The sequence below is a fragment of the Varroa jacobsoni genome, unplaced genomic scaffold (assembly GCF_002532875.2).
Source record: "Varroa jacobsoni isolate VJ856 unplaced genomic scaffold, vjacob_1.0 scaffold_502, whole genome shotgun sequence".
Lineage (NCBI taxonomy): Eukaryota > Metazoa > Arthropoda > Arachnida > Mesostigmata > Varroidae > Varroa > Varroa jacobsoni.
The window spans coordinates 277,820-287,366 of record NW_019213404.1 but is presented as its reverse complement, the minus strand read 5'-3'; the positions used below and the strand labels follow the sequence as shown (position 1 = coordinate 287,366).

General features: G+C 38.8%; 1 long non-coding RNA gene across 2 annotated transcripts; it reads left to right on the top strand.

Moving 5' to 3' along the window:
* Window positions 1–4,016: 4,016 nt before the first annotated feature.
* LOC111260986 (uncharacterized) lies at window positions 4,017–6,898 on the top strand. Of its 2 annotated transcripts, none has more exons than XR_002680693.2 (4): window positions 4,017–4,092; window positions 4,306–4,453; window positions 4,969–5,259; window positions 6,442–6,898. It is a non-coding gene; the product is annotated as an uncharacterized LOC111260986 (long non-coding RNA). The 2 variants fall into 2 exon arrangements; XR_002680692.2 differs by having other exon boundaries at window positions 4,966–5,259.
* The last annotated feature ends 2,649 nt before the right edge of the window (window positions 6,899–9,547 follow it).

Here is a 9,547-nt window from a genome sequence, read left to right as displayed (position 1 = left end):
GCTAATCGTCAGATGGCGCCAAGCGCTGTTCCACAATACGCGACCCACACATACAGACACACACACATTTATATATATATATCTGTAGGGAATAGTTGTACTTAAAACGCTTACACCGCATCATTCACGCCAGGGGTATAAAAGCAACAATATGAAGACAACATCTGAGAAATGTATTCCATTTTCATCGAACGCGTGAATCACTGCATGGGCACGCTGAGGTCTTGGAGCATCCACAATACCTTTTACAGATTTTGCTGTGAGGAGGTCCTGCTCATTTCAAAAGCTTGTCCCTGTGCACTACCGCCTGCAGTTGAGATACAGCAAGTAGATTTCTCGTTAAAACCTCACCAGGACAAAATGGTATTGGGTAACTGTTTGCTGCTATAGTATATTGACCGTCTTTGGCATTCGGTTCGACACGGATATATCTGAAGCTTTGGAGTGCGGAACACTCTCTAGAAACACTTACATCTGAGTCATTTACAAATGTGGAATTGTGAAGTGCTGGGTTCTAAGCGCGTGCTGTGATCACGTCCTAACACTTCGTCGGCCAATAACTCTAACCTAAACAGGCAACATACTATAATACCAAATATGTTTATACAAAAAAACTTCTACAAAGTTAAATGTCACGCGAAGTGAAGTTGTCCGCCCACCTGGAACCATTACGTCATAAATAGACAACTTTATAATAAAGTCTTTTTACGATTTCATGTTCACAAGTTTGAATTTTGCCGGTGAAATGCAGAAAAAAGCCCAGTTAGACTGGCTTCTTCTTATCATATCCAGCGATCATAATCTCCGATCACATGAGGCGCGGTTAAGGCTGTGGATAAAACAGTTGTTTCACACCCGTTGGAATGTGTATGCGAGCTCTTTTAAGACAGCGAACTTATATAAAAGGAATCTGAATACCCCGGTAAAATACTACCCCTTCAAGGCCCAGCACGAACAACCACGCTACGACAAATACACCTGTCAAATGGAAAACTACGTATATTCTTGAAAGCTTTTGTGTTGGTTCGTCCTATAAAGCGTATTTGCAAAGTTTACAGTTAAAGAAGTTTCAAAATAGCGATTACAAAAACGCCCACGGAGACATTAGGTCAGAACTTCCTTAAGCGGTGTCTTATCGGCTAAATACTCAAGGCGGTCTTGAAGGGGAAGCGGATCGTACGCCGTCAGACAATGGCTGGTCAGACAATGGCTAGTCGCTTTCTAGCGATGCTGCCAGCTCACATAAGATATCGATAAGGGTTGAGAAGTCCATGATTTTTTTCTCGCATATCAAGCATTCGTTCGATTTGAGAACCGCTTCCAAATAGGCCATCATTTTATAATGTTAATATATCAGTCCGGAAACCACGTCTTAAACTATCGCAGATTTAGCTACAAACTGGTGGTAAATGACCGCCTTAAGCTACCGTTTGGCAGATAACATCAGCAATGGCTTTAAATTTTTTTGTTGCAGACACAGACAATACTGATACTTCAAAAACGCTTTTCATGCAGAGCCTCCGAGGAACTGTTCACGAGTAATGCGTACTAATTGTTCATATTTGAAGCAAAACCCGATTTAGCACGAACCCCCTCCTCGCAGCTACTTTTGCCCGACCAAGAGGACGCCGCCTATTCCGAAAGGCGTTGAGAAATCGTGCCGTTACTAGCCATTCGAGATAGAAGAAAAAGTCCTCAAGATGAAAACTTTTGTCCTTCTACAAAAACTCTGCATAGCCCAATACGCTAAGTCGTACTATTGTTGTTTTATAAAAATAGGACAACCACGACGGGGCGTAAAGGAAAAGAACTTGAGAAAATCATACTTGTATTGAATCATATGCTAGATTAACTTAGTACCACCGCTAAAAGGACGCTCAAACTTGCAGTAAGAGGTTCAAATCTTGGTCTTTATACCCTATCATAAGCATCAATTTTACTAGATGCTACATTCTCTAGCTGTACATAGTTGTAAAATTTTTCTAACTATTTGTTCTAACCAATTTCCTTAACTGTTTGTGCTATTTCACCTCGAATCCTGGCTGGGGGGTGACTAGGGCTGATTTCTACGTTTGCCAGCACCGCTACGCCTCTGTTAGTGTCCTGACACAGTAAAGGTTTCTGCAACTGCGCAGCCGAATGGAGGTGCGTATTCAGACCCAGATGCGAACATTTAGGGTTGCGAACGGGACCTGCTCTCACGTGGCTAACAGCCTGGATACTAATCCTCCTTAAATCCTTTTAGCGTTCTTGAGTGTAATGAATCGCAATTCAATTGGAGGTCGAGACTGACACGGGCAAGAGACATATACATGCCGACAGAGAAAACGTAGGTAAGACTAATTCACGTGTTTGAAAGTAGGCGCAGTGGAAACACTCATAAGCCTTTTTTAGCTAGGACCTTAACATGAGTCCATACGGAGCAGTGGCGGCCACAGAAGCCTTATATTATTACTGAATTATTTTCTAATATTTCGAACATTCAGACATCCGCAGGACTTTTCGAAGTGTAATTGTTGGGGACAGTTGTAAAATAGTGATTCTGATTGTTATGATTCATCAAGTAAAACATTTTAATTGTTATTAATATATATATATATAACTAAATAAACTCTAAGTTAAATAATCTGACAAGACTTGAACTGAACGAAAGGGAAAAGCAACAGATAAATAGATAGATAAATTTATGATTTTACGTCAAACATAAAATTGAATGAGATGAAATTTAAAGCTGTTTTCTATTTTGCTAAGGGTAGAAGTACAGCAGATCCTTGTGCTGATTGTCGTCTTAAGGTCGTAAAAAAAAATCAAAAACGGAAGACGGCATAACAGTGCTGCAAAGGTATACCTGAAAATATTTAATTTTGAAACTATTGAAAGCTATTAAATATTTGTAGCAATTCTGTTGTACAGGACTGGCGAAACTCGAACTGGGCATGTACATATAGTTTGCTTTTCTGGCATAGGTTAGTACGAAACGTAAAAATCATTTATACAAATACGTTGAATACTTGTTGTACACTGTGTACAATCGTTTGAAGTCAAATTATTGCAGATTTACTATTAGAGATAAAATAACATACCATGTCCAAAGATTCGCTAAAAAACTCTCTTAGCCTATGCATAAATTAACTTATTTATAATGAGTAAGTGTTGCAGGGGCGTAGGGCCTTCTTGTTCTGTACATAATAATAGTCATCCATTAAAACAACTATCCATATCATAATTGCGTTATTTACCGTACTGCCTTCATGGAACCTTAGGGAAGGGGAACGATTCGTACCTATTTGGGCAATGCTGGTCTTCAGAAAATAGAAAAAAAAGACTAATGTTGCTACCAAATTTAAACACAAAAAACGGTATATTTTAGGCAAGCTGCAGGATAATCATTTCTTTTTGTGTTTTGAATATTATATATAAATATCTATATGTTTGTAAATAAATAAGGCTACTCGTTGAAATATGTTCAACGATAGTAGCTGCGAATTAATACTATGTTCCCATAAAGTGAGTATATTTTTTTGGCTTTTGCAAATACTCTATTTTATGCAACTTAGATTCATTATAGAAATTGTCATTGGGTTTCAGAGCTGCAACTCGAAACCCTTCACTGAACTTTTCGCCCATTGGGGTAGAGTGACCTTACTACCCCCCCCCCCCCCCAAACAACCACCATCTGACGCGTGTCAACTGTAGGAAGTTGATAAGTTCTATACCATTAGTTAATAAGGTTCATTCATACGAAATTAATCTATATATTACGAAGTCCAGTTTCCTATATTTATTTTTAACTTATAGAGCTTCAGTAACACATTTTTATCTAGAGATAAAAGAAAATCATTAGATACAACTATAAAATAAACATTTGGCAGCGAGCTCACAATATCCTCGAGGTTTGTTCTATAAGCTCGTTCACAATATACCTTTCGTTAATGTATACCGTTTGAAGCTATATATAGTATAATATGTGAAAATTAACTAAAAGTATGCCTAAGCACAATTTTCGGGGCTTCCAGAACGAGCTACCACACCAGACCGCAGTTCTATGGATAATTGGATCTATGTTTGGTTTAGCTCACCGTACCAGAACAGGTATTTACGTACATTAAACTATGTGAGTTAGCAAATACATGATTGTCGATAACAACCCCACTAACAAAAGGCCATAGTATCCTAACTGTATGGAGATAAGCGTATGCAACGAGAGAACTTCTATAAGGGACAGATTTAAGTCACTTTTTTCAGGTGACCTTATAACCGTCTCCGTAATAAATGACTCGGTAACATACTTGCATGCTATTTTAGGGATACGTGAAGGCCTAGGTTTCATTGCGGGCGTCGACACGCTTCGCGCTGAAAGACAGTCGTCTGTGAGAACGTCCAACGGCGGTGCCGGACCTAAACCTTAAACATCCGCAAATATGCTCAGAATAATACCGTATCTTCCCTCGAGGTAACTCTGGGCAACAATAGCGATACTCTGGTTATAAGAATAATCTGAATACCTAACTATTCACTAAACCTATACTTTGCCTGTAATCAAGTCCTTCTCATAGGTCGATTGCCGTACTTTACTGACCAACTTACGCAGTAATCAACTTTGTGGCACAAGTTTACTGAATACTGTAGTTTACCGGCGCTAGACAATAGTTAGCACTTCGTATCGTTTGTCAGCTCACGACAGAGTACCGCATAGGTTTCCCCTAGCGATAATGACTAGAGAAGTTTTACTATCTGCTATTGAAATAGAATTCCTTACGCTTTGGCCGGCAAGTGGAGTTCTAAAAATCTACTTAAATGCTAGGAACTTAGGTGACAATACACGTTAAGGCTGTAAACTAAGCCTTAGCACCACAAAGGTTACTTTGAAGATTACTTCAAGCTCTACTGAAGCACTATTATGTCATTAAGTCGTTGTGTCACTTGTCTATGAGAGCCTATTTAAAGTAACCTGCTTCGTTTTAGTAGGACAGACGTACAGCCGCGCACCCGGAGATGATAGACTGCACAGAAAACGAAGTTACTTAACTTCATTGGACGTCTTGCTGTTGATCTGAAGCTTGCTTGACTCCACGTGCTCGAGTAGCTCATGTATGAACTACTAAGCGGCAAGGAGTCAGCGTCGTCAAGGTCATGCCAATCCTGGTTTGGCCACCGTACTACGTGCCTCACTGTCGGGGTAATTCGACATTTAAGCAGTACGTGCGTGAATCACAACGAGCTCACCAGGAAAATTCGCTAGCTACTGAAGGATATCAGGTAATTTAGTACAGAAAACTAACATAGCGATACAGATAAGTGATATTCTACCTGGAACTACTTCAAGACTGTTAGATTAACGTGATATCCTCCGCTGGTAGCAGTGGATAGAGTAAAATCAGCATTCTTGAAATGCGTGCAAGGCTTAGATATTTACACGCGGTCAATTTTTCCATGTATTCGTCTATGTACCTCAATTGTCAGGCATATTTTTGCAGCGCTTCTCGTAATTTTTCATGCGAGCAACTTTTTAGAATCATTTCTTTCAGGTGTACTATCGAAAACTTACCCCTACTAGAGGTCTAATTAGGGCGAGTCTTATTGGATTTACCTGGGCCTTGTCCAACAGACCCATGGCCGAATGGCCAACCATACAAGCAGCTTTTAACACCAATAATAACTCGTCACTTTTTTTTACGATCGCTATTTGTTATTGACTTGTAATGTATTCGTCACAATTTTTAACACATTATCTAACAAAAATGTACTCCCGAGAGGTCATCGTGTAGTTGCGCTAAATTTAACTATTATTATTACATGTAGGTAACAATCAACTCCTATTTGTCCTCTTGCAGTCAAGTAAACAGCTGACCCTTTTGGAGAATCGAGCGTTTTTGTTATGATGATAGGTAAAAAGCGTTTCGGATTTTACATCTGTTTCACTGTAGATCAAGTGTTGCTGACCGCTATTCTTTCGCTTCGCTGATAACGCAAACTGCGCATGGGCACTCGGATACTCTGTAATCTTTCTATCGACAGATTTTCGAGCGGATTTGACAGAGCGTCATCCGGTCGTCTGAGTTAGCTGTCAATCCAGAAAGTTACTTTTGGACTGTTCCTACTAAACATGACCTTATATCTGTTCCGCCAGAGGCAACAGCCACTTAATCGTCTGGCTATGTGTTCCTTTTTTTTATATTTAATTAAGCCGATGATAACTTCTTTGGGATTGAGAAGATCTTCATGTTATATAAAATTAGGATATAACAAATACTAAGTTATATAAAGAAAAAAAGGAGCCGTGATTGAACACATGAATTGATCCTGTTTTAATGATCGAGTTTACTCACTTCGTACGCAGTGCGTTCCTTTGTAGGGTGCAGACTCACAACGTTCTTGCGAACCAAGATAGTACTCCTAATTTAGGTTTTTTTTTTCAAATCCTAATCCTGTTTGTTATAGGGAAAAACTGGCTGTTGCTTCCGGCCGTCAGATAGAGCGCCGCCTCTGAAGAACAGGAGGTAGGGTAAGGCTCCCGAAGCACCGCATCTAGGACACCTAAAAAAAGACAAAGTAATTTTTCGGCAGGTCTCAGCCTACTGGGAATAACAAAGCGGAAATTCCGCTTTGTGTATTCCGCCAGATGTATTCTTAATATTTGTTATTCTTTCGAATAAATGATATTATCCTGCTAGAAAGTCTTCTAAGTAGTAGATGTATACAAAGTTAGGCGAATATTTTAAAGATGTTAGTAGATAATCGTTATAACAAGCTATACAAATGTGTGGAATAACCTAATAGTAAAGCGACGAAATTCTTACATTAAATTAACTTCTATGTTTCAAAGACATGCATGTAAGCTTTATTTACCTATTTTCTACTGCATTTGGCCTGTCTTCTTCTTCGAGGTCAAAATTCTTACAGATAGAGCAATACGTGTATTATCTACTGTCGTTTAAAATAAAATATATTTGGATACGTTTTCTTTCCGAACGGCATGTAGCATTATGAAAGGAACATAGCGGACCACATTACTTCTTTGTAAAATTAGATATTTCAGAAAAAATTGATAAAGAATGTCCGGGCATCTGGGCAACTTTTGAATGCCATCGCTACGTAACAAATTTGTCCTTGCTATGACGTATCAATGCCTTAAGGCTTTTCTGTAAGGCTTTAGGATAACGTAGCCAACAAGGTTTGGCGCGTACGGCGTGATTTGCTTTGAAAAGAAAAAAAGAAGCATTATTCTATTAAAAAAGAGTCGTTTATTGAAACTGAAAAAAAAATACTTCTATGGGTATTATATTTAGCTGGATTTGGGTAGCTGTGATTGAAGGGCTGCTAGCATTCGATTAGAAGACGTACGAAAAACTCTGATTAGTGAAAACTTGATATATTTACAAAAGCAATCAAGGTGCACTTGAATTGTAGCGGCTTTATTTGAAATAGGAAATATTGATTTAAGGACGATTTCGTTTGTTTTCAATTGTTCTCCAGTGTAAACCGACAGCCGATGGTATTTTGTTTGGTAAGGCCAAACTAGATCTTTGGATAAGTCGGTGTTCAGATTAATAAGGTTCTAGCCAATATAATCACTGAACCGTATAAAATAGCTTTTCGACTACACAATAACAGGGCTCAGGAATATGGCTGAAAACGTAACAACATATAGGATCGATCTTTATACATTTCAAATAGTTCTTTTTTTTTCTGTAATATGTAATTTTTTCAGACCTGCTGCAGATCCTGCTGTATGCAAATGTATGAGACAAATGTTCTTCCTTCAGCTTTCTCTGTCGCTCTTACTAAGGTAGTAAGGTTTGGCGCGTTTCTTTCAGATGTCTCTACTCTTCGTTTTGTCCGTCGTCCGTTTGATTGCATGCATTTCTTGTATATATATATATATATCGACACCGCCCATATACAGCATACACTGGACAGCTGTAATCCTCGTTGTTGTAACGAAGCCGTATTGCCTCTTGATGATTCCCACGCTCATCTGCTATTTTAAATTCCAGTTACTATACGAGTTTGGAAAGTAGCGGTAGGGCCTACGTTTTAAGAAGAGGAAGGCGGGACTCAACTATAAGCAGCATGCGTTGAAGGCACGAGGGACACTATAAAATTGGAAATATTTGAATTAGAAGAAAAAGGTGTGTGGTAGCTCGATCAGGAGTTTCTCTCTACCTGAAAGAGAGACTTGTCAGTTTAAACAGAGTCATGCCATCCTAATTGCCCCTGTTGCCGCGTGTCTATTACCATGTCACATAACAATTGGTCGACGACATGACAATGACCCCTTGATTTCCGCTGTATCCATTCAATTGAAACAGTCTTCTTTTAACCTCGGGTCGTGCACATTCAGTTAAGCAAATGCTCCTTGATTTTTTTTATCTATACTTTTCCAGGAGTTTGTAAAGGATGTCTTTGATTATTATATCGTACTTACTTTTCAAATACATTTTTCCAGACTTGTCTTTTTTTAGAACTTTTAGAGAAAATGACGGCGTTGGCATGATCTCTGTCAGTTTCAACAGGGAAGCATAGGATATCCATATTCATGTGGAGGATTTTCATAGAGCGGCTAACGCCAATTTCGAGTAAATATAAGAAAGTCGATTTTGTCAACATTGCGTAACAAAGTTGACAAGTTATCCCCCTAACCACTGAGTGTACGAACCTGAATTACATGTTGTGCTAGGTTTGGAAAATCCCATTGTTGTAGTTCCTGTAATCGCCGCATGTTAACAAATGCACTTAGACTGTTCCACATCAGAATTACTTCCATCTGCTGTCTCTCTAGCCAATTTTTAAATTGTCGGTGTTGTTGAGCTTTCCGACTATGTTACCAGATTGTCGAAGGCACTAGAAATGTAGAATATATGTGTAAAGTGTGAGAAAAATACATTTAGGCCTTTCTTCACGGAGACACCTTTTGCAAGCTACAATACGTACAAAAGCAGGATTAACAGTAGCGCTTTTTTGTCCTGTGGTATAATTGAGCATGGTCTATGCAGCTTACGTACTCAAATCTTACTAAGTCAATCCGGATCGTCTCAGATTAGCCTTATGGATTTAGTTAGCGCACGTGAATGGATTCGAGATGCCACTAATTATACAGATAATTAGGTAAACAGCAATGGTTAATATACCATCATTACTAACTAAATTATCTAAGCTTGAAAACGAATCGGGACGTATACGTGAATCACTTGGTCGAAAAGCATGGCTAGTACCGACTGGATGTCAGCAGCCCGTCCTGGCACAGCAATTGCCAACACGAAAATCAACAATGTAAAAAGAGCTGTATAGGCAAAATTCCAGCTTTTTAGAATTGTACATTATTACAATATAATGTTGTTTACTCACATTCATTGTGTAATACATGTCATCGGTAGGATTTAAACCCCCTGGCCGGTTATCCTGCCGTCATAATTGCTATAACTATATATTACGTCTAATTATGGAGAAAAATCTATGCACACTTTTCCCAAGCTCATCTGCCGCTTCTTCTAACAGTGTTCTAAACATAATAAATATATACAACAAATAGTTAATTAACGCAATC